Here is a 19966-nt window from a genome sequence, read left to right on the forward strand (position 1 = left end):
ACGTTTGTCGTGCATGCGCTGAACTACATGGCACATGTGATCAGACTTCAGTGAAACCTGGTCTAAGAGGTCACTGATTCTGGCCCAGGGTCCATGTCGGCAGAAGAGAAGAAGGTGTTCTCTTCCCATATGGCCACCCTCACTTCCATTTCCAACACCTCTATGAGGCCCCTGTCACATGATACTATAGGTGCCTCTAGGGCGGCTGGCACAGACATTGCCATCAGGTGTCACGCCTGGCTCTTGCTTTGTGCATTCCTTGAGCCCTTCAAGCCATCTTTCACAAAAATCCCTTTTGATGGTTCCACACTTTTTGGAAAAATGGTTTGAGACACTTTACTCCAGAGCAAGAAAGACAGGAAGACCTTGTCTGCTGTCAGGATGCACTTCTCAACCCCACAATGATCCTTTTCCTGGAATTAGTGTGGGGTGAAGAAGATGTTTTTCTAGAAGTCTCAGGGCTATTTCCATGATGCTCAGGACTCACCCTCCCTCAGAGGCAGAGGGGAGATATGACAGATGCCTCTCTCTCAGCAGAGGGGGGTCCGAGGAACCAGAGGTTTTGGGATTTCTTCCTGGACAGACCCGCACAGCAGCCCTGAAGGGTTGCCTAACTGCTCATCTCTGGAGGCAGTTCAGGAACGTCTCTTGCTGCACCCTACAGCCTGGTAGTGGATCACAGACTATTGTTGGGCATTGTCCAGAGGATACTCAATCCCCTTCATTCAAGCACTAATCCCACTCAAACACCCCTCAGATGTTCCACCCACACATCGGGAGGAAGCAGCAGTAGAAATCTCCAAGCTGCTCGAAAAACGAGTCATCCAGCCCCCCCCCCGACAAGTCCAGATCAGGTATCTATTCCATGTTCTTTTTAGTGCAAAAGAAGACAGGGGACTTAAGACCCATCCTGGATCTTTCAACCCTAAACCTGTCATTTGCCAAGACAAAATTCCAAATGGTCACTCTCAAGCCTTTTCTGTCCTTTCTACAGAAAAATAACTGGATGTGCTGGGTGGGCCTCCAGGACACGGACTACCACATCAAAATAGAGAGGCGCTTATGGAGATTCCTTCGCTTCCAGCTGGGGGCCAATCATTACCAGTTCAGAGCGCTTTGGTCTCACCACCACCCCCAGGGTGTTCATCAAAGTGATGGCAGTGGTGGCTGCTCACCTGCGGCTGCTCTCTCCAGACATCGCCTCTGTCAAGCCAGGGATCTCCTTATCCAGACCCCCACCAGCTGGGCATAACTTTAAATCTCAACAAGTCACTATTGACTCCAGTTCAAGTTCTAGACTTCATTGAGGCTCATTTAGATATGATTCAGAGAAAAATTGTTTTAACTCTGGACAGACTTCAATCCCTCAGACATCTTGTACTATGCATTATTCAGACCCAGTCTTCTCCTGCAGAGTCAGTGCTTCGGACGTTGGGGTCCATGTTGGCCACGATCACTCTGATCCCCACGGCTGGTGCTTGCTAGGTCTGCCGTTATCTCATCCAGTTCATTTTTCTCAGGCCTGCAGGGATTCACTTTTCTGGTGGCTGCAATCCCCAGATCTCCTTCTGGGTCGCCCATTCATCCTTCCAGCCCAGATGACCACATACACCTTCCTATTCTGGTGGGGGGTATTGCATGGGAAGGACAGTCCAAGGCATGTGATCTTCCCTGGAGACCCATCTGCATATCAGTGTTCTGGAGATGAGGGTGGTGCTGTTGGCATTGCAAGCTGTTCATGCCCATCTTCCCCAAGGGACTATTGCCATCCAGACAGACAACATGCCTGTAGTCTGGTACATCAGCAAACGGGGGGGGGGGGGGGCCAGGTCTTATCCCCTTTGTCACGAAGTCATGAGATTGTGAGAGTGGGTGATCTCCGGCCATTTTCTAGTGGCAGCGCACATTCTGGAAAGGTCCAACATCCTGGCGGACAGGCTCAGCAGATCTATTCTGATGCCTTACGAGTGGTCTCTGAATTCCTCTGTAGCGGAACAGATCTTCCTAAAGTGGGGTCGACCTTCTGCAATCAATTCGCCTGTCTTTCCAATGTGAAGTGCAGCGAGTTTTTGACTCTGAACTCCCCTGGGGGAGTCCCCCAGGGACACTGTAGTTCATGCTTGGCCCTCCGGTCTTCTGTATGCTTACCCTACACTTCCTCTGATCCCGAAGTTCATATAGAAAGCTCGTTGGCTGGGGAGCTTAGTGATCCTCATAGCCCCCTTCTGGCCTCTCCAAGTTTGGTTTCCCACTCTGTGGTGTCATGCAGTGTGTCCTCCTTGGACATTAGATCCAACTCCAGATCTGATTCCGCATCCCTCAGGGATCCCTCACCCAGATCTTGTCAGTCTGAAACTGAAGGCTTGGCTGCTCCAGTTCCAGTGATAGCGAGGACTCCCTGGCTGTCTTCCCCGGTTAAAAAGATTTTGGTGGCAGCTCACAAATCTTCCACTAGGAAGGTTTATTCCAGTAAGTGGAACTATTTTTCACTATGGGTGTCCCAACATGGTTTGGATCTCTTCACTGACCCAATCCCTGCCATTTTGGAATTTCTGGCAGGTATCCTTCATCAGTTTTTCTACGGTAAAGGTGCGGCTGGCAGCTATCTCCAATTTTCATATAGGAGATAATTCGGCTTCCCTAGCTTCTTCCAAGCTTTGTAAAGCCTTTTTGAAAGGTACCTTTTTACTTAGACCCCCAGTGAAGGACCCTACACCCCACTGGGATCTTACTCTAGTCCTACAAGCCTTAGATGTTCTTCATGTTTCACTGTTGCAGTCATTAAATTTGGGTTATCTGCTTGCAGGTAGCCCTCAGTCGGCCTGATTAACAAAGTCCTGGGTCCTGCATCAGTTGCTGTCCCTTCTTCCATGATGTCAGGTCATCAGGGGTATAAAACATGCGTACGACGTCATTACATCAGTCTTTCCTGACGCGTGGTGCCCGAAGCAGAAGCAGTTTGCAAGTGCCGGTCGGCCGACTCCTGAGATTTTTGTTTTCGAGTTTCAGAACCAAAGTCTTCAACTAAAGCTAAGTACCCCGTTGGGGAAACTTTTTCTTGCTCCTTACCGATGTCAGTAAAAGTTAATAATTGCATTACTTGTGGAAAACAGATACCTCATAAAGATTTTCATTCGTACTGTATTCCCTGCCTAGGCCCTGACCACAATTTACCTTGCCCGGTTTTGTGCTTTATTTAATCAGCGCACCATCCGTTGTCGGTATATTTTCGCCTCTAAATATTTCGGTTCTCAGTTTAATTATCCAGAAATGTCATCGGTTAGCCATCCGACTATCGGGGTTCCAAAAAAATGCAAAGACAGAGACAGGCCGCCGAGGTCCAAAACTGCCGACGACGCTTCTCCTAAGCCAGTCGCCAGTTCGCCGGTACTCAGTGAGGTGCTTTTGCAGCCCGTGATACCCGCTACTTCTGATTCACAGGCCTCTACTGAGACCCATTCAGAGTTCGGTATACTACGGATGCTTCAACTATGGAACCCGCGGATGTCTCCACCTTGGATGGGTCCGGAGCCACTGTGCAGGCACCAGCTTCTGAGGGTGTATTCAGGCCAGCGGACTTGCATATTAAACCGACGCCTCCTTCTTTACTTAGGCCTAAATTTCGATCCATGCCTAAAAAACTGATGCCCAGGCCACATGCTCAGGCCTCTATGTCTAAAAAACAAATGATAAGAATGGCTGAAGATCTAATGACTCTAATCAGGGTTAGCCAACCCCCCTGCCTTCTAAGATGCCTAGGACTGAAGTTGATTATGAATCTTCTGATCAGGATTCTGTTTTTTCTGATTCTTCTGATGATCTGGATTTGCCCTTACCTACTTATGAAGATTCTGATGCAGAGGACTCCATTCCCTCTGCTTCCTCTCCTGAGGATTTTTCTTTTGGGGAAACCTTACATACTCTAAGGGAACATTTCCACTGGGAAAGCCAGGATTTTTCTGATTCAAAAAAGACGCGTAGGGATTTCCTTCTCCTACCTCAGCATAGGCCTTTAGCTATTCCTCCTGTACTAGACATTGTTGATGATGCTTTTTCGGAATCTAGTTTGGCACCTAATTCCCTGCATCCTGCTCCCAGAAAACCTGACAGATACTAAACGGTCCCTGAGTCCCACAAGTTCCTTTTTAAAAATCCTATTGCAGATCCAGAGACTATTTCACAGGGGCCCAAGGGCATTAAGGATTCTACTGCTAAAAATCCTACCCCTTCTGATAGAGACTTCAGGGCGCTGGATAGATACACTTCTGCAACTTTGGCCATTAGGGCTTTAAACTGCCAGTTTCATATGTTAAAAGTATCAGCAACATGTTTTTGGACTGCTTAAACAGAAAATGGTGTTGATTCCTGACTGTGTGGAAAATAAAGAATTGCAGGAGTTAATGCATTCTGCTGAACAAGTTGGAAAACATACTTTGCAATGTGGTTTTAATTCATTAGAGGCCTCTTGCAGGGCTGCTGTTACTGGGTCTGTGCTCAGACGGCATGCTTGGCTTAAGGAGCAATCTTTGCCTGATCATGTTAAAGCTCAGTTGTTGGATGCTCCTTTAAATCAGGACCGCCTGTTTGGCAACAAGGCTGAGGAAGTTCTTAAAAAGATGGAAGATATAGCTAAATCTATGCAAATTGTTAAAGATTTTTTACAAGTTCAGCCTCCTAGATTTAGTAGGCACTGCCCCTCTAAGAATTGGTCCTTTCCAACCCCTTCCAGGTCTTCTCAAGCCAAACCCAGACACAGCAAAAACCCCAGGTTTCATTCCCAGGGGACACACAGAACTAAGCAGTGGGGGGCCTCCACTTCCAAATCTGGAAATAATAAGACTCCCCCTATGTTAAACTGTCTCAGTGACTTCCTTTTAAAAATTCCAAGCTCTTATCAACTGACTGCCCCTTTGGGGGGAAAGATTGCTCTTCATGCAAAGAATTTGGGGACTCATTATCTAGGACAAATGGGTTTTAAATATAGTGTCCCAGGGATACATATTTCACTTCCACACGTTGCCAACATCAAGCGGGTGGCCGGCCGCCGTACCCCGAAATCAGTGGGCAGAGGCGCAAAAATAAGTACTTTCTCTCTTAAGCATGGGGGCTATTCAAGTGGTACCAGAAGAGGAAAAGGGACAAGGTTTCTACTCAAGACTTTTCCTGGTACCCAGAAAAGACAATTCATGGTGTCCTATCCTGGACCTGTCTACTCTAAACACCTTTTTGGAGATTCCAAAATTCAAGATGCTGACTCTTCAACAATTACTTCCTATGCTAGACAAAGATGCCTGGTTGGCAACACTAGATTTAAAAGAAGCATACCTGCACATCCCAATCAGGGAGTCTTGCAGATGATACCTACACTTCAAAGCAGGCTACACACACTATCAGTTCTCTGCACTGCCCTTTTGCTTATCTACTGCACCCAGGGTATTCACAAAGTGCCTAGCTCCAGTTATTGCATTTTCCAGGCAAATAAATATTCAGATATACCCATACCTGGACGATTGTCTAATTCAGGCAGAAAGCCAGGACATACTTTTGAATCATCTGGCCTTTGTACAAAGGGTTCTGATTTGTCTGGGGTACACCATAAATGAAAAGAAATCACACCTGGTACCCTGTCAACAAATTATATTCCTGGGAGCAAGCTTGAATACAACTTCACAGATGGCCTACCTCACGCCAGAGAAACAAATTCATTTGACAACCTACTTCAAACAAGTGGCCACAAAAACCCTGCTATCTGCAAGACAAATACTGCAAGCCTTGGGGTTCATGGCCTTTCTAATTCCATATGCAAGACTGCATATGAGGAAATTGCAGTGGTATCTAAAAAGCCTATGGTGTCAACATTCTCAGGATCTAGAAGCAATGATTCCTATCATACCTTGCCTACACCTAGAGTTCCTTTGGTGGGCAGAGGCCTGCCACCAAAACAAGGGACTACCTTTCACACCAGCTCCTGCCACCCAAACCCTAACAGCAGATGCATAAGACTATGCATGAGGGGCTCACCAGGCAGGGAAGTGCATTCAGGGCAAATGGAACCCAAGTCAAATGCACTTGCATATCAATCAAAAAGAAATGTTAGCTGTACAGAATGCTCTGACAGCCTTCAAGGACCACATTGTTCCAGGACAACTAATGGTAAAGACGGACAACACCACTGTCATGTGGTACATAAACAAGCGGGGGGGGTACACATTCTTACCCACTCTGCAGACTAGCCATGGCATTGTGGAACACAGCCTTGAGCTACCAAGTGCACCTACAGGCTCAATTCCTGCCAGGAAAATTAAATACACTGACAGACGGACTAAGCCGAAACCTCATGGACCCACACGAGTAGAAACTGGAACCAAGGATTTTCAACATGTTGACAAGCAAATAGGGGAGCACAGATATAGACCTGTTTGCCTCTCCCCAGAACTACCAATTGGACACATTTTACATAAGGACTCCCTACAAACAAGCCTGGAAAGTGGATGCTCTGTCCTTCAGCTGGAAAAACCTATCAGTCTATGCCTTCCCCCCTCTGCCTCTGCTCTCCAAAGTACTACTAAAAATCAAACAGGACAAACCAAGGATGATTTTGATTGCTCCAGACTGGCCACACCAACACTGGTATCCCCTCCTGTGCAGTGTGTCACAGTTATCCCCATGGCACCTGCCTCAGACTCCTTCCCTGTTGTCTCAGCAGGAGAACCAGATTCTGCACCCTCCGCTTCTAACACTGAACCTTGCAGCCTGGCTAATTACATAATCTCTCCTTTACCATCCCTCAGTAAACATGCGATGGATATCATTTTAGAGGCAAGGAGGCCTAGCACTAGAAAATCTTATGCTGAAAAATGGAAAAGATAAAAGATTCTGTGCCTGGAACCAATCTCATGGGATAAACACAGCAGCGCCCAATTTACCTCAGATTTTACAATACTTAACTGAGATGCTTCACAATTGCCTGTCTTTTCTCTTAATTAAAATCCACGCCTCAGCCATTTCAGGTCATTAACACAGAATCCCCCTCTTCTCTCATCCACTGCTCAAGCAGTTCCTCAGAGGGGCCAAAAAATTTGAGACCACCCAGGAGAGCTCCAACCCCAGCCTGGGACCTTAACTTTGTTTTGGAGAAACTCACTCTACCTCCTTTTAAGCCAGCTGCTACTGCAGACTTAAAATTTATTTTTTGGAAAACAGCTTTCATTTTAGCAATCACTTTAGCTAAAAGGGTATCTGAATTACAGGCCCTTATGGCAGTGGAGCCTTTCATCATCTTTCATGCGGACAGGGTGTCCCTCAGAAGCAATCCATCCTTCATGCCCAAGGTGGTATCCAGTGTAGCTCTTAATCAGTCCATTCATTTGCCAACCTTCTTTCCCAATCCACAGAACAAAGGGGAACTGATACTGCATTCCTTAGATGTGCACAGACAACTCAGATTCTACTTGGACAGGACTAAACCTCAAAGGAAATCTGAACAACTGCTGGAAGCATTTACTGCAAGGGCAGAGGGGAAGGCTATTTCAAAGCAAACCATTTCTAAAAGGATAGGCCATTGCATTTGTTTCTGCTATTAAGCACCATGGAAAACCTATCCCCCAGGGGATCAGACCTCTCTCCATCAGGGCTGCATCTACCTCTACAGCCTTTCTCAGAGGCGTCCCTACCAGGGACATCCTAGAAGCTGCTGCCTGGAGTTCTGGACATACTTTCACCAAGCATTATCATTTGCCAATTTTCTCTAAATCCAGAGCTGGCTTTGCCACTGCAGTCTTTCAATGCCTTATAGCTGGTCCTAATGCTAACTAAATTCCTCCTCCCAACCATAGCTTTGGGAATCTACCCAAATGTAATGACTGCAACAGTGAAACATGAAGAACATAGTACAGTTGTGTACACTTACCATAAATGTAGATGTTCGAGTGTATTCACTGTTGCAGTCATGGTTACCCTCCCTCCAGCCCCCTAACTTCTTTTGGCTATACTTCTACTTTCCTTTACTATGCTTAAAAGCCTTTTTGGTTGGAGGTATATCATTGTACTTTTATATTTAATTGCTCCCCATTAGGGGGGCATCTGACATCTGGGCAAGAAAAACTGATGTAATGGTGTCGGCTGCATGCTTTATATCCCTGGTGACCTGTCGTCACGGAAGAAGGGACAGCAACCGACGCAGGACCCAAGACTTTGTTAATCAGGCCGACTGAGGGCTACCTGCAAGCAGATAACCCAAATGTAATGACTGCAACAGTGAATACACTCGAACATCTACATTTATGGTAAGTGTACACAACTGTACTTTCCTTTCCCTTCCGTATCCCTTTCTAGCTGTATTCCTTTCTTGCTTTATAAAAAAAAATATATATATATATATATATATATATATATATATATATATATATATATATATATATATGGGTTCATATGAAAAGAACGACAGCTTACTTCACTGACGCTTGGAATATCGGCACGAAAACATCGACAACGAGAAGACCGACGAAGCAAAACACCGACGCGGAGGTAAGCGGAATGGGGAAAGGATGTGTCTGTATGCGGTAGTGACGGACGTCAGGGTGCGAGTAAGGTAAGTGTGCGATGTTGACGGTTTGTGGGGATGGGGTGGCTTAAGTGAGTTAGGGTTAGGGCTCGGGTCAGGTAAGTGTGTAGTACAGATATCTTTTGGGTTAGGAGTGGGTTAAGTGAGTTAGGGTTAGGGCGCGGGTCAGGTGAGTGTGCGATAATGACGGACCTTAGGGTTAGGGTTTGGGTTAGGGTTGTCGATAGGTGTGTATGTAAGGTTTAGTGCTGGTTTGTTAGGGTTTTGGTTTGCTTGTGTTGTGTGTGTGGTGTTTGGAGTGGGGATTTGTTTAGTTTGTTAATTGTTGTTGTTGTGGTGTGGAGTGTATGATCTGTTGTGCTTGTGAATTGTTGGTGGTTTGAGTTGTCGGTCTTTTCGTTGATGTTTTGGTGTCGATATAGTAAGCTGCCGTTCTTTTCATATGAACCCATATATATATATATATATATATATATATATATATATATCATTAGAAATTTTCTGTTGTTGGTGTGTTCTGCTTTGTTTTGTGTAGATATGGCTGACCCAAACCCACAGGTTTTAAAAACATGTATGACTTGTGGGCACAAGATTTCACTCTCAGATGCCCACTCTGAGTCTGGTGTGCCTTGGAGCAGCCCACTTGGACTCGTCATGCACTGTTTGTGATGGATTCAGCTGAGCCCTAATTGACAGAAGGAACAGATTAATCCTGAAGGGTCTCCTGCCTTCTACAGCTTCTTATTCTGCCACTCCATCCACTTCAGGAGCTCAAACCCCCACCAAAAAAACCTAAAGATTGCAAGAGTTCCCCAAGTAGGTCCCATCAGTTGGGGGAACCTCCTGCCAAGTAAACTAAATCACTGGAGCTGACTACTTTGGCTCCCATATTCATTCAGGCCTCCCCTCAACATCGGAGCCAAAGTTTCTTCTCGGAGCTGGTGACATCCAGACCTTGGATCCCTCTGCTGTAACAACTTATACTGGTTTCCAGGCTTGCCTCTGTTCATCTTCATTTAGGTCCTCTCACAGCCTTTCAGAAGCGGAGGTTGACAGCATGACGGTTAAATTTCTCAAGGCACAAATCCAACTGGGGAGCTTGCCTGTTGTGTCCCTCTGGATCCACAAGCAATATTCCTGTCTTTACTCCTATATCTCCTTTTCCAGTCCGATCCACGGTTTAAGAATTATTGTTTCCGAGCTTCCCTGGTGTCGAGACGGAGCTGACAAGTACAGTTACCTCAACTCCTAAGGTCTCCCTGACTCACCTGGCTCTGACAGTTTCAAAGCCGAGTGGCTGTCAGAGCTGTTGGTTTGGCATCTGGTCCAAGGGGATGACATCAGCCACAAAGTTTTCAGAGCTGTCTTTTCCCCTCAGGGCCTCAGCGCTTGATAGCTTGGCTCTGACTCCTCACTTGGATTTGGGGGTGGTGGGGATTCGTTGGGCTGTCGACAGCTCCAGCTCCAACAAGGGTGCTGTCAGTGTCTCTATCTCCCTTGGCATTTGAGGTGGTGGAGAGACACTTGGCTTCCCCTTTAGAAACCCTCACAGAGGACACCGATCTCGATGAAGGGGAAGGGTCCCCCAGATCACCACCTGAGTATGTCTCCTTTAGAGACATCATGGAGATCCTACGTTAAAAGGGTGGTTGGTCTTCCCAAACCCCCAACCTGGAGGAATCTGGGTTTCTGGAAGCTTTTGGGTTAGGCCCATCAACTTCTTGGGTATCATGGACATCCTAAGGAGGTGGACACAGTGGAACCAATCCATAAGCATCCCTGCAGACTAACTTGCATATAAATGTTCTGGAGGTGAGAGTGGTGCTTCTTGCGTTGCAAGCCCTTCATTCCTGTCTCCTCATGGGAACTATTGCAGTTCAGTTAGACAACATGTCAGTGGTCTGGTACATCAACAAACGGAGGAACCCTTGTGTCAAGTGGCCAAGAGTCTGTGGCAATGGGTGATCTCTTCCAACTGCACACTCATAGCAATGCATATTGTAGGGAAGTCAAGCATCCTGGTGAACAGACTGAGGAGGACCATTTTGATGCTTCACAAGTGGTCTCTGAATCCTTCATTGGCAAATATGATCTTCCAGAGATATGGGGTCAACCTGCTGTGATCTTTTTGCGTCTTCCTCCAGCACCAAGTGCAGAGAGTGTTTTGCCCTGATCCCACCTCAGGTACAGTCACTAAGAGATGCTCTAATCCATGCTTGGCCCCCTGGTCTACTTTATGCCTATCCTCCTCTTCCCCACATTTCTGCAAAAAGCTCAGAGGTTGAAGTGCCAAGATATCCTCATTGCTCCTTTATGGCCCCGACAAGTTTAGTTTCCCTTCATTTGGCCTCACCTGTTCTGTCCACCGTGAACTCTGGATCCCTTTCCAGATCTGTTGTCCCATCCCTCAGGACACTCCCATCTGGATTTCCCAAACCTGAAATTAACCACTTGGTTACTCCACTTTCAATGATGTCTAGAACTATCGGGCTTTCTTTCTCAGTTAGAAAAATTTTGATTGTGGCACACAAACCGTCCACAAGGAAACTATACAATATCAAGTGGAAGAGGTTCTCCAGTTGGGCTCATCAGAACAATCTGGACCCTTTTACAGCTCCAGTTCCTGCTGTTTTAGATTTCATGGCTTCTATTTTTCATAATGGAGCTAGTTTTTCTATGGTCAAAGTGCAATTCGTAGCCATTTCCAATTTTCTCATTGGGGAAAATTCCTTTTCTCTAGCCTCATCTAAATTGTGTAATGCCTTTTTAAAAGGTACCTTTCTCCTTTGTCCTCCTATCAAGGAACCTATTGCGCCCTGGGTTCTTAACTTGGTTTTGTAAGCCTTAGTGTCACCCCCTTTCGAGCCTTCAACTAAGGTAGATTTAAAGTTTCTGACCTGGAAAACTATTTTCTTGGTGGCCATTACCTCATCTAAAAGAGTTTCTGAATCGCAAGCTTTGTCATGCAAGCCTCCATATTTGATTTTTCACAAGGACAGAGTTACTTTATATACCAACCCTTCCTTTCTGCCCATGGTCACTTCTGAGACCATCATAAACCAGGTTAGCAATCTGCCAGTCTTCTTTCCTAACTTTCAAAACAAAGGAGAGTATCAACTTCATATGTTGGATGTACACAGACAGCTTCGCTTGTATTTGGATAGAACCAAGCATTTTTTAGAAAATCTGATCAGCTTTTCTTTTTTTTTTGTATGACCAAGTTGGGTAAACCAGTTTCCAAGGCGACCCTGGCTCATTGGATTACTAGTTGCATTAAGCTTACTTAGTCCACAAGGGGCATCCCCTTACCATGTCGTATTAAGGCTCATTCTGCTAGGTCTGTTTCCACTTCCTCAGCATTCTGGTCAAAAGTTCCCCCGATGAAATTTGTGCAGCAGCTACCTGGCTGAGTCACCATACCTTTATATCGCATTACAAACTAGACATTATTTCCAGGAACAGAGCCTCCTTTGGTTCTGCTGTGGTCCAGAATATCCTTCCGTGAGGGCCTCCCAAGTTTTTCTGTAGCTGGGGACTCTGACAGGTTGGAGAGCAAACGAAGGCAACAATATCATATAAAGAAGTTATGTACTCACCATAACGTTCCTTCTGAGTTGTTGCCTTTCATTTGCTGTTCAACCTTCTTTCCCTCCATCCCCATACCTGTTGAAGGACCTAATGGAGTTATTTAGATAAAAACTTCATTACTGTTTGAACTCCTGAAGTATTCTTTTCTGTCTTTCCCTGTTGTCTTTGAGTGATTTCTTCCTGAGTTGCTGGCTACTGAGACTTGTCTGCATATATCAACTAGACACAAGCTGATTTAAGTATACTTTTCTCTGCACTTATTTAAGATTTGATTCAGTAAATATTGTGTGTCTTTGATTCAGTAAATATTGTGGGTCTCTGTCTATCTGCAGTTATTTCCCCACCCCACCCGTTTCATGTTGTGGTGTTAATCTTGGTGGCTTTGGAATTGCCCGCCCCTGCTGTAAATCTGTTTTTGCACACTCCTCCTGGACCCATCTCATTTGCTCACTCAACTGAGTACAGTTAGATCATATTTTGATTTCAGATACTCCTACCAGTCTCAACTCCTCTGCTGTGTACAGAGAGAGCACTTGGGAAGGACATTCCCCTATAGTATCTTAATCTGTTCTGTTTCCTCCCTCTACAAAAAAAAAAAAAAAAAAAATCCACTTCATTTGCTTTACTGTATTTGTTTTTCTTCCTGCTTTATTACCTTATTTTGCTTTTGCCTCTTCTTAAAAGTACTTAATTGAGTTTATCCTGCTGCCTTTATTACTGCTTGTTAGTAGCCTGATTACATTGTAACTGTTATTCTAAGGCCTTTGGTTTAAGCACTTGGGCTTCAACAGTTGTTTTACATTAAGAAGGTTTATGGTCTACACTGTTGTAGCAGGATAGGTAGCGTACATCCTTCTAAGTTGTGAACTGCTGATTGAAGTCTCAGCGTCTGTTATTCTAAAAGTGTATTAGTTCTGGGTTAAGCACTTGGGCTTCAAGCCAGTTATTTTGCATTAAGAAGGTTTGTGGTCTGCATTCTTGTGGGAGGAGAGGCTAGATTCTGCCCTTCTGATCTGGGAATTTCTGATAAAAGGCTTATTGCGCATGTTTACTTGAACTGTTTCTTTATGAAATCGGTACGCCTTGTTTGCTGTAGCATAGACTAGAGTCAGGCCTGCAGGATCTAGCTTTGTTTGTATGACTTATGCACTGATCCAGGCCGTCTTTTTTTGGAGAAGGTTTCTCTATACCCTAGTAGCAGGAGCCTGCAGTTAGAACTTGAGTGATTGAAGACTGCTGGAACAGGGCTCAATTTTGAGCTTTTTAACTGGTTAATTGGGTTAAGTGCTGTTTTGATTGTATCTGCTCTATTTTCTGGAAAAAAAATTATATATATATATATATATATATATATATATATATATTTGTTTCCCACCTTTCTGAACTAGTATAGTCCAGTTTTCAGGTCACTGTTAAATCCAGGGCTGTTACAAGTTTCTGTGTTGCCCATACCTTACTTGGATAGAAGGAAGTTTCATTGTTCACCTGTGAGAGAGGGGAGCTTTGCCTATCTGTCCCAGAAGGAGTAGTTTCAGCCCAGAAGTTAGTAGTTTATTGACCATTTGGGGCTAATTTCTATCTCTTTCACTTCCCTGCTATAAAAACCACATTTGTGCAGTTTTTACGCTTCTATTCCACTCAGCAAGTGCCTTCCAGGTGTTCTGCAGAGTCTACAGCAGCAGAGAGACAAAAAGAGAGACTTTGGAGTGATTAAGTATCATTTCTCTGCTTTTCTCGCTGTCCTTAACTAATTCTGCCTAAACCGCCAGGTTTTTTTTAGCGTTTCTGTGATTTAAAAAGTTTACTATTGCTACATATTGTACTTATTTGCTGCCTGCAATTGAATTGTCATTTTTGTGTTTAAATAATCTGTTTAACTGTTGTAGGCTACACACTGAAGTGTGATAGCTTTTTCTGTGCATTTAAAGTGTTGTTTTGATTGTATCTACTCTATTTTCTGAAAAAAATAAAAAAATTAAAAAACATATACCGGTTTCCTGCCTTTCTGAACTAGTATAGTCCAGTTTTCAGGTTATTGCTGAATCCAGGGCCGTGTTACAAGTTTCCTTGTTGCCCATACCTTACTTAGATAGAAGGAAGTTTCTCTGTTCACCTGTGAGAGAGAGGAGCTTTGAGCAGCCTATCTGTCCCTGGAGGAGTGGTTTCAGCAAAGAAGTTAGTAGTTTATTGGCCATTTTGGGCTAATTTCTGTCTCTTTCACTTCCCTGATATAAAAACCGCATTTGCACAGTTTTTACACTTGTATTCTGCTCAGCAAGTGCCTTCCAGGTGTTCTGCAGAGTCTACAACAGAAGAGAGACTTTGGAGTGATTATCATGTTTCTGCTCTCCTTGCTGTCTTAACTAATGCCGCCTAAAATGCCAGTTTTTTTAGCGAATCCTTGATTTTAAAAGTTTGTTATTGCTACATATTGTACTTATTTGCTGCCTGCACTTGAATTGTCATTTTTGTGTTTAAATAATAAGTTTAACGGTTGTAGGCTACACACTAAAGTGTGCTAGCCTTTTCTGTGCATTTAAAGTGTTTTGATTGTATCTGCTCTATTTTCTGAAAAAAAATATACTTGTTTCCTGCCTTTCTGAACTAGTATAGTCCAGTTTTCAGGTTATTGCTAAATCCAGGGCAGTGTTACAAGTTTCTGTGTTGTCCATACCTTACTTGGATAGAAGAAAGTTTCTCTGTTCACCTGTGAGAGAGGGGAGCTTTGAGTAGACTATCTGTCCCTGGAGGAGTGGTTTCAGCCCAGAAGTATATATACATATACTTTTTCCCACCTTTCTGAACTAGTATAGTCCAGTTTTCAGGTTATTGCTGAATCCAGGGCTGTGTTACAAGTTTCTGTATTGCCCATGCCTTACTTGGATAGAAGGAAGTTTCTCTGTTCACCTGTGAGAGAGGGGAGCTTTGAGCAGCCTGTCTGTCCCTGGAGGAGTGGTTTCAGCCCAGAAGTTAGTAGTCTATCGGCCATTTTGGGCTAATTTCTATCTCTTTCACTTCCCTGCTGTAAAAACTGCATTTGCGCACCGGGCAGTGCCGTTTAGCTAGAGTTAAACTATTTTCGGCTGCGCGAAGTCTACTCTTCAATTTTTCCCTTGGAACTAGACAAACCCTCAACTTTAGCACTCAAACCATTTATTGCACAGTCAAGCACTTGCTTAAAACTCATAGCAAGCACTAATTAACCCTAGCACTAGACCCCCTCTCCCATACTGTCCAGAAGGACAAGGCTCTCTATTTGTCCCCACCAGCCAATCAGAAACACAGCTTACTCTACCTATTCATGCATGTCCACAGGGCAGTTTCCAATGTACTCTCCAGTCCAACTGGTGAATCTGGGCATTTTGAGGCAATGTTACAACTGCCTCATGTACAGAGACAACCCTCTCCTCCTACCACCAAACACTAATATATGCGAGAGATGCAATTATACAGCCAAACTAGAGGCAAAGCTCTCTCAACCCAAGACTGGAACTGATAGTCAAGAGGAGAAGGTTAATACTTGCAACACACCACCAGTCTGACATAATCCTAATAAACCAACACTGGCAAATAACACACATGAATACATGAAAACATACTCTGAGGCGCTAAATAAAAATCTGCAAAAGCAACAGAGACCTCCAAAGCAGACATCCAAGCAACCTCCACACCCCATCACCAACCGTGAAACACATACTTCACATAATCAGTGTGCCACGCAGTCACAGCCCTTAAGGCAAAATAACATACCCAACACACTAGTAATAGGTGACTCTATAGTCAGGCACACTGATGTCCCACTAACTAGGCTGGACAAGGAGAAGGTTACAGTTAGCTACCTGTCGGGCGCCAGGATCCGCCACATAACAAAGCACTCAGGTCACTCCAGAACAAGTACAAATATGACTCTGTCATTGTCCATGTTGGTGTGAGTGACCTCAGACGTACCTCCCTGGACTACATGAAAAGAGACATGGAAGAGCTCTCTGATCATGTAGCCCAGGTCGGTATGACCCTGACCCTGAGTAGCATCCTTCCCTCACCAAGAATGATGCTATAGTATAAAGAAAAAAGGATCAATTTCAACAGTTGGCTAAGTTTCTGGTGTCATTCCAAGGGGATCCAGTATCTGTCCGCCTGGGATGACATGCTCGACAAGCCACATTGCTTCGCAAGAGATGGCTTGTACCTGTCACCCTTAGGCTTTTGAATACTGGCCAAGGCTCTTGCCACCCCCATAGTGCCTTTTTTAGGCAAGGCTCAAAAGACAAACCCACCACCATAAATAGCACAAGTAACCAAAAACTGAGGGTAATGCTACTCAACACCAGAAGTCTAAACCTCAAAATGCACGCACTCTTGGCACTCCTCAGTATGGAGAACATAGACATCTGTGCAGTAACAGAAGCCTGGTTTAATGCTCCTGAGAGCACCCCAGCACTACTAGGCTATAACTCGTGCCATACCTTTTGGCCACAGAACCAGGACAGAAATACAAAAGGCAGGGCTGTATCCATATTAATCAAGGATACCCACACCTCCAGGTTAGTGGCTCAGCACAGTGCATCAGAGATCATCCATGTGCAACTAACAATGGGCAAAACTGCAAACCAAATTGTAGCTTGCTACAGATCACACACCATGACCCAGGACCCCCATTCCGCATTTCTGGAGACACTGGGAAATATGAAGGTCCTACCAGGACCCCCATTCCGCATTTCTGGAGACACTGGGAAATATGAAGGTCCTACCAAACACCCTAATACTGGTTGATTTCAATTACCCAAACATAAACTGGGAGAACTGCTCAAGTACTAACTCCCTTGCCCAACGCTTCCTAGAATTTATGAACTCGAATTCCCTGGATCGACTGGTCAACACCCCCACCAGAGGGAACAACATAATGAACCTGGTCATCACCAACATGGGCAACCGGTGTTCCAAACCGGAGGTCAACCCCTCGCTGGTTAGGTCAGACCATAGACTAATCACTTTGGATATCTACATTCCGCCCCCACCCCCAATCAAGGAAACCACCGTGAAAAAATTTTCAAAAGCAAACTTCATGTTACTTAAGACCTAGGTGGAAAGGTTCACAGCCCCCATGCTAAAGGACAATGCTGTCCAAGCTGCTGAAACCTTTACAAAAGCACCCTATGAGCATCTGCAGGAATGCATGGATCGTGCTATCCCAAGTAAAACCAAGACACACTCCTCCAAGAAAAATAAATCAGTCTGGTGGCCCCCTGCCATAAACAAAGCTATACAACAGAAGGAGGAAACTAGTACAGAAAAGAGTAAAATCCCAAGAAGGAAACACTTCCCTGATCAGTATCAGCAAGAAACTACAATCCCTCATTAAATCATCCAAGGCTAGTTTCGAAAGAAAAATTGCCAATGACTCCAAAGAAAACCACAAAGTGTTCTTTAGCTATTTCAAGAACCTAAGTGGAAACTCTCAGATTTGCTCTGAGTTAATTCAGAATGGCACAAAATACACTGAACCAACTGATATTGCCAACATTCTGGCAGACAGGTTTAGTACAATTTTCACCCCCCCCCTCACCCCCTAAACGGCCCATAACCATACCAGAAGAATGTAGGACCCCATCAGTCACTGACACACAGGTTAAAACAGCCCTATCCAAAGCCAAAAACACAGCTTCAATGGGACCAGACGGTGTCCCAGGCTGTGTCTTACAAGAGCTCCAAAATGAACTAACCCCTCACCTAAACACATTGTTCAAACTCAGCCTCTCTGCAGGCTACGTACCCACAGAGTGGTGCACAGCAACAGCTGTCCCACTCTACAAAGGTGGAGCCACAACGGACCCCAGGAACTATCGCCCTGTAAGCCTGACTAGCCTGGTCTGCAAGGCTATGGAGTGCATCATCATGGAACTCATTAACAGAGACATTGGGAACCTCCAAACCTTGGACCCTACCCAGTTTGGCTTTAAGGGCAGATCATGCCTCCTAACCCTGGTGGACTTCTTTGAGACAGTTACCAAGGCATTAGACGAGGGAAATGAGGTCCACACAGCCTACCTAGACCTCACAAAGGCATTTGACACCATTCCCCATTCCCCATTCTAGTATTATAGACAAGCTCACCATCTTGAACATAAACTCCTACGTCACGAGATGGGTTGCCAACTGGCTCATGGATAGAACCCACATGGTGAGAGTTTCAGGTTCTATGTCCGACTCTAAACCGGTTACAAGTGGCGTCCCCCAGGGCTTAGTCCTTGGACCCCTCCTGTTCTGTATATACTTCTCAGAGGTACAGGCAAGCATAGGAGGACTATGGCTGACCAGGTTCGCAGATGACTGCAAACTAGGGGCCATAACTGATTCTCCAGCTGATACAGACAGTCTCCAGAAGGGTCTCACTGATGCCTGGTGCCAAAATTATGGCCTTAAGCTACATGCCAAAAAGTGCATAGTCATCCCCTTTGGAAAAAATAAAGTACCAGCGAACTACCACATAGGTGGTAGTCCCCTAAATACAGAAAATATAATAAGGGATCTGGGCACCCAAGTAGATAGTAATCTCTCCTTTGATAATCATATTGCCAAGGTGGTTAGAAAATCCTTCTATGTGGCCCACCTAATCACAAAAGGGTTTGCATCTAGAACAAAAGAGGTTATTGTGCCTCTCTACTCATCACTCATTAGACCCATCGTAGAATACAATGCCCCATTTGGGATGTACCTTACAAGACACCTGCAACAGCTGGAAAGACCATAAAAGTAGCTCACCAAGAGGATTACTAGCCTCAAACAGATGCCCTATGCAGCCCGACTCAAGAAACTCCAGCTGTATTCGGTTGCATACAGCTTACTCAGAGGTGATCTCTGCCTGACATACAAGGCCATGTCCAACCGAGAATAGATGAACATGCTCCACCTAAAAAAAAAAAACAAATCCCGGAGAGCCACATGCTCTAGAGACATAAACCTCACCACAACGATAAATAAGACATGCTGGAGGGATAGATTCCTGTCTCAGAGACTCCCCATGCTTTGGAACAGGATTCCAATATAAATCAGGCAGAGCCCCTCACTAACACTCTTCAAGAGAAACCTTGATGGGTGGATGGGAAACAGAACATTTACCCCAGGGATCACTGCAGTGGCTCTGCTTGACAGTGGCACAGGAAACTAATGGCTCTGCTGGACAGAGACACAGGGAACTAATCTAAGGGGGTGGCGAAAGCCAACACATTCTGGCTAGGCTTATAAATGCCCTTGGGAAGATAGCCTAGTACGTACGTATGAACCTAGTATATGATGTATAGTGGTGCAGCAAACTTGATCTGAGGGATGTGGAGGGGAGGAGCTCAGATTTTGGATTTTGGATCCTTGAGCTTTAGTATGCAGCCGAGTTAGATCCAAAGCTCACAGGTTGAAGAGCAAATGAAAGGCAACAGCTCAGATGGAGCATTATGGTGAGTACATAGCTTCTTTATAACTTCTTTTTACAACAAGCCTCAGTTGCAGCTGACTCAAACTTTGGAATTCATAGGAGCGGTGTGCAACACAGTATTAGTGACAGCTTTTCTTCCTCTCTCAAGAGTGCAGATTCCAGGTCAGGAAAATAATTTGCAGTACTAAACTTTCAGCTCAGTTGATCCTGCAAGCCATGGGGTCAATCTCACTGTCCATAATTTAATTTCCTCTAGCGAGATTTCATATGAGAATTCTTCAGTGGATGCAAGCAACACAGTGGTTGATTCTTTATCAACGCATGTCAGCACAAATAAGAATCTCAGGCATGCAAGAGATACCTTTGGTGGTGGATTTGATCAGTTC

At 44.9% G+C, this 19966-nt stretch overlaps 1 protein-coding gene across 1 annotated transcript in view; it reads left to right on the forward strand.

Moving 5' to 3' along the window:
- PPP4R4 (protein phosphatase 4 regulatory subunit 4) overlaps positions 1 to 19966 on the forward strand; it is a 2733238-nt gene that overhangs the window by 894329 nt on the left and 1818943 nt on the right. The gene's annotated exons all lie outside the window — the stretch shown is intronic.

This window comes from Protopterus annectens, chromosome 6.part0 (genome assembly GCF_019279795.1).
Source record: "Protopterus annectens isolate FY-2018-M chromosome 6.part0, PAN1.0, whole genome shotgun sequence".
Lineage (NCBI taxonomy): Eukaryota > Metazoa > Chordata > Ceratodontiformes > Protopteridae > Protopterus > Protopterus annectens.